Consider the following 4,884-nt stretch of genomic DNA (forward strand, 5'->3'; position numbering starts at 1 on the left):
GAGATGGGGTTTCACCATGTTGACCAGGATGGTCTCGATCTCTTGACCTCGTGATCCACCCGCCTCGGCCTCCCAAAGTGCTGGGATTACAGGCTTGAGCCACCGCGCCCGGCCTTGTTTTTACTTATTTTTTAAAGACAGGGTCTTGGCTGGGCGCGGAGGCTCATACCTGTAATCCCAGCACTTTGGGAGAGCAAGGTAGGAGGACTGCTTCAGCTCAGGAGCCCAAGATCAGCCTGAGCAACATAGTGAGACTTCGTCTCTACTAACAATAAACAAAACAAAAAAAATTAGCCCAGTGTGCTGGCATATATCTGTAGTTCCAGATACTTGGGAGGCTGAGGTAGCAGAATGGCTTGAGCCAGGGAGATTGAGGCTGCAGTGAGACCCTACAGGGTCTTGCTCAGTTGCCGAGGCTAGGGTACTGCAGTTGTGTGATCACCACTCACCACAGCCTCAATCTCCCGGGCTCAGGCAATCTTCCCACCTCAGCCTCCAAGTAGCTGAAACTATAAGCACACACCACCATGCCTGGCTAATTTTTTAATTTTTTTTGCAGAGAAAGGGTCTTGCTGTGTTGTTCAGGCTGGTCTTGAACTCCTGGCCTCAAGCAATCCTCCTGCCTAGGCCCTTCAAAGTGCTGGGATTACAGGCACAAACTACCATATCTTGCCCAGGAAAACTTAAAATTCTATACTGCCATTCCTAACTACTTTGCACTGTGGAACCTATTCAAAATTAACCTCAAATGGGGGGAAAAAAAAAGTATTTATCCAGAAGCTTATATATAAACAGTTAAATCAAACTATAATTTAGAAATTATTTTTCTCACTATGGAGAGGAATTATATAAATTTTAGATAAACTTAAGATTCAAGACCATCTTACGAATTTAAGGCATCTGTAAAAAATTTTATCAATAAATATAACATCTCTTCCAAGCTGAGAACACTGACTCCAATTTTGCATATCCGGCAAACTTTCCCATCCCTCAAAAAGACCAGAAAGTCAGAGTCACAGCCAGGAAGCCCATTCTTCCCTACAAACATTTCATCAGGTCAAACGTTAAGACATGAGAAAATTCTAGGTGATTCCTAACCATCCACTCCCTAAGCAGGAAAGACAGCCCCAGAGAGCAGGCCCACAACAGTTCACCTCCAAGCTGGCTTCGGCTCTGCCACTTATTTGTGCCATGAGCTTTCACATACTCAAACTTTCACCAAGGTTCTACTAAGTGCATAGCACTGCTCCAGGAATTCAGGATGCAGCAGTGAAAAGACAGACTTAATACCTGCTCTCAAGGAGCTTAACGTAATAGGGGGAAAAGGAGAAAAAGCTCAGGCTCTCACCTTTCAGGTAGGTGCTTCAATACAAAGAAACTTCATGGAAACCATGCACTTCCAAAATGCAGTAGTTATTGGTATGGGTATGGGAATCAGACTGATCTACATGTGAATTCCTGCTCTTAGTAAATATCAGCTGAATAGATGGCACTTACTAACTTTAAGCAAGTGGCCCAACTCTTCTGCCTCAGTACTGCTGACGATAAATCCATAAAGCACAGCCTCTGCCATACCCTCAGTCTCCATAATAAAAGCTACTGCTCTGAAAGAGTCTGTGGACTGGTAAGAAGGTAGCATTTCATTTCCATTGCAATTCTTCATTCTGGTCTTCTACTAGTCGAAAACAAACCCCCTCAAACCCCCAAAATCATAGAGTTAAAACAACTTTCAGAAATAAAACTTACCTTCCTGCAGCTCTGGCCCCAATTCCCAAGTCCAACCAACAAACTAAAAGAAGTAAAGCCCTGTGTGCTGGAGGGGAAAGAAGTCATGGCTCCTCCCATTTCCCTGCCCATCACTCCCTCCTCTTTCAGCCCCAAGCCAGAGGCAAAAACAGAAGGGACACAGCTGAGAATAGGCATCACCTCAAATTACAAAGTACATGACACAGTGACTCAAGCACAAGGATGTAGCGCATTTTCTCCCACCTTGACACCCAGGAGCAGTGCAGGTCCTTATGGCTAATGAGAGGAACCACTTCTGCCTCTTCCAGCCTAGGTCACCAAAGCCTGCGGGCACTCAAGTCTGGGAGCCAAGCCAGCTTTCCCCAGCCTCTGTTCCCATGCACATACATCCACCTCTGGGACCTGGGGGTGGGGTGAGGGAAGACGCAAGTATTTCCAGGTTTCCTGACCATAATTAGCATGTCACTAGTACTTAATCCCAAACGAATTTTTAGTAAGAAAATTAGATTTTTTTCATGTAATATCTTGCTCTAATTCCGTTTTCTTTTTTCTTTTCTTTTCTTTTTTTTTGAGACAGTTTCACTCTTGTTCCCCAGGCTGAAGTGCAATGGCGTGATCTTGACTCACTAAAGCCTCCGCTTCCTGGGTTCCAGTGATTCTCCTGCCTCAGCCTCCTGAGTAGCTGGGATTACAGGCGCACGCCACCACGCTTGGCTAATTTTTTTGTATTTTTAGTAGAAACGGGGTTTCACCATGTTGTCCCGGCTGGTCTTGAACTCCTGACCTCAGGTGATCCACCCGCCTCAGCCCCTGAAAGTGCTGAGATTATAGGTGTGAGCCACCGTGCCTGGCTAATTCCATTTTCAAAAATCTTTCCATTATGATTCTTTGCAAAGGCCAATTTGAAAAAACACTTACCTGACAGTGGCCCAGACACAAGGAACACAGTCAAAAAGAGAAAGAAAAAGAAAAAGAGAGAAAAAGAAAAAGAGAAAAGAAAAGAAAAGAAAAGAAAAGAAAAGAAAAGAAAAGAAAAGAAAAGAAAAGAAAAGAAAGAAAAGCAATGCCATATCTAGGCATGAATCCTAGAAACAGACTCATGGTTAACGTAGAGGCCTATGTGAAGTACACTCACTGGCAGCACTGTCTACGAGCACCAACCTGGCAATAACTCATGTGCCCTGCATTACGAGGATTGTTAAATACATCATCACATAGGGGCACCTCACAGCCATTCCAAACTTCAAAGCAGAGCCACCACACTTCACTGAGTCAAAGAGGCCATCATTTAGAAATCGTACCACTGTCTCATACACGCCAAGAAAAACTGTGCCATATAACAATGACATGTCATCACACAACATATCCCAATTTCAGGCCTCCTCAAAGCTCTTGTCTTGTTTCTGTTTCCTCCGCCTGCTTCATGCTGGCTGGGACACACACCCTTCGAAAAAGTTCCTTTGTGTCCGTCTAGAAATTACCATATTTAATATCCACACTTTTGATGAAACCATCTTGGGCTACCTCAGTTCCCAAGGAGCCTGTTCTGACTCCTGCAGCCTCTGCTGTCTCTGTCATTAGCTATGCGCTCTCCCTTTCCAAATGAACTGGGAGCATCAGAGACAAAGGCTGGACATATTGTCATACTTACTGTCATGCACAGCACAGGGACAGAGCAACAGAGACGATGACGACAAACACATACCTCCTGAGAACTGTTCAAAGGACTTTACAAATATTAATTCAGTAATGCCTCACAACCCCAGGAGGCAGGTATCACTACCTCCTCATTTTCAGAGGAGGTAAACTGAGATCAAGGCAGAGGCAGGCCTTGAACCCAAGCCATCTTGCACAGTCCTCACTCTTAACCTCTATGCTACGTTCACTCTACATAACTGCCATGTACATCATAGACATTTATTGTTAAAATGAAAAGATAGGCTGGGCACAGTGACTCACGCCTATAATCCCAGCACTTTGGGAGGCCAAGGTGGGTGGATAACTTGAGGTCAGGAGTTAGAAACCAACCTGACGAACATGGTGAAACCCTGCCTCTGTGAAAAACACAAAAATTAGCCAGGCGTGGTGGCAGGTGCCTGTAATCCTAGCTACTCAGGTGGCTGAGGCAGGAGAATTACTTGAACTCAGGAGGCGAAGGTTGCAGTGAGCCAAGATTATGTCACTGCACTCTGGCCTGGGCAACAGAGCAAGACTCTATAAAAAAAAAAAAAAAAAAAAATTCACACCATACAAAATGATATGTGAGAAAAAGCTAAGTCAGCCTAGCAGCCTGGTTTTCTGGGGTCCCATCCCCAAAACCACCACTGTTTCTTTTCTATCATTCCAGAAATTATTTCTGCACTTACAAATTATTTCATGTGTATCTACCTATCTATCTATAGAGAAGGAGACATTATTTATTTCATTTACTTATTTATTTATTTTTAGATGGGAGTCTCACCTTGTCACTCAGGCTGGAGTGCAGTAACGCAATCTCAGCTCACTGCAACCTCCGCCTCCCGCCAGGTTCAAGCAATTCTCCTGTCGCAGCCCCCCAAGTAGCTGGAACTACTGGCACACATCACCACGCCCAGTTAATTTTTGTATTTTTAGTAGAGATGGGATTTCACCATGTCATCAGGCTGGTCTTGAACTCCCGAACTCAGATGATCTGCCCACCTTGGCCTCCCAAAGTGCTGGGATTATAGGCATGAGCCATCATACCTGGCCTATATATTTTTTTCTAAACCAATGAGCACATATTACTTCAAAAATGGAGAAATTTTTTAAAATTAGAAACACAAATGGGCAAATATACACTGTTTTGCACCTTGCTTTTTTCACTGATTATCTCTCTGAGCTTGATCCACATCTGTACCTGTGCTCTTTTTTTAAAATTCTAAGATGTAAACATTTTTACATTTTAACTTCATGGTTTTTCATGAAGTCAGAGGATCTTAGTGTGCTTGGACTTCATCAGGAAACAGGATCACAAAAAGCTTTTAAACATATATACTGGGCCGGGCACGGTGGCTCAAGCCTGTAATCCCAGCACTTTGGGAGGCCGAGGCGGGTGGATCACGAGGTCAAGAGATCGAGACCATCCTGGTCAATATGGTGAAACCCCGTCTCTACTAA

At 44.2% G+C, this 4,884-nt stretch overlaps 1 protein-coding gene across 3 annotated transcripts in view; it reads right to left on the minus strand.

Moving 5' to 3' along the window:
* The window catches only part of GARRE1 (granule associated Rac and RHOG effector 1), a 93,212-nt gene that overhangs the window by 81,031 nt on the left and 7,297 nt on the right, over positions 1–4,884 (minus strand). The window contains exon 2 of one of the 3 annotated variants that reach the window (XM_017504228.2): positions 1,990–2,148. The exons of 1 other annotated variant lie outside the window; for it this stretch is intronic. The gene's annotated coding sequence lies outside the window, so the exon portion shown is untranslated. Of the gene's footprint in view, positions 1–1,746; positions 1,913–1,989; positions 2,149–4,884 lie in introns of those variants that run through there. One more of the 3 variants, XM_017504224.2, reaches the window with a different exon arrangement.

Source organism: Cebus imitator, unplaced genomic scaffold (genome assembly GCF_001604975.1).
Source record: "Cebus imitator isolate Cc_AM_T3 unplaced genomic scaffold, Cebus_imitator-1.0 Scaffold318, whole genome shotgun sequence".
Classification (NCBI taxonomy): Eukaryota; Metazoa; Chordata; class Mammalia; order Primates; family Cebidae; genus Cebus; species Cebus imitator.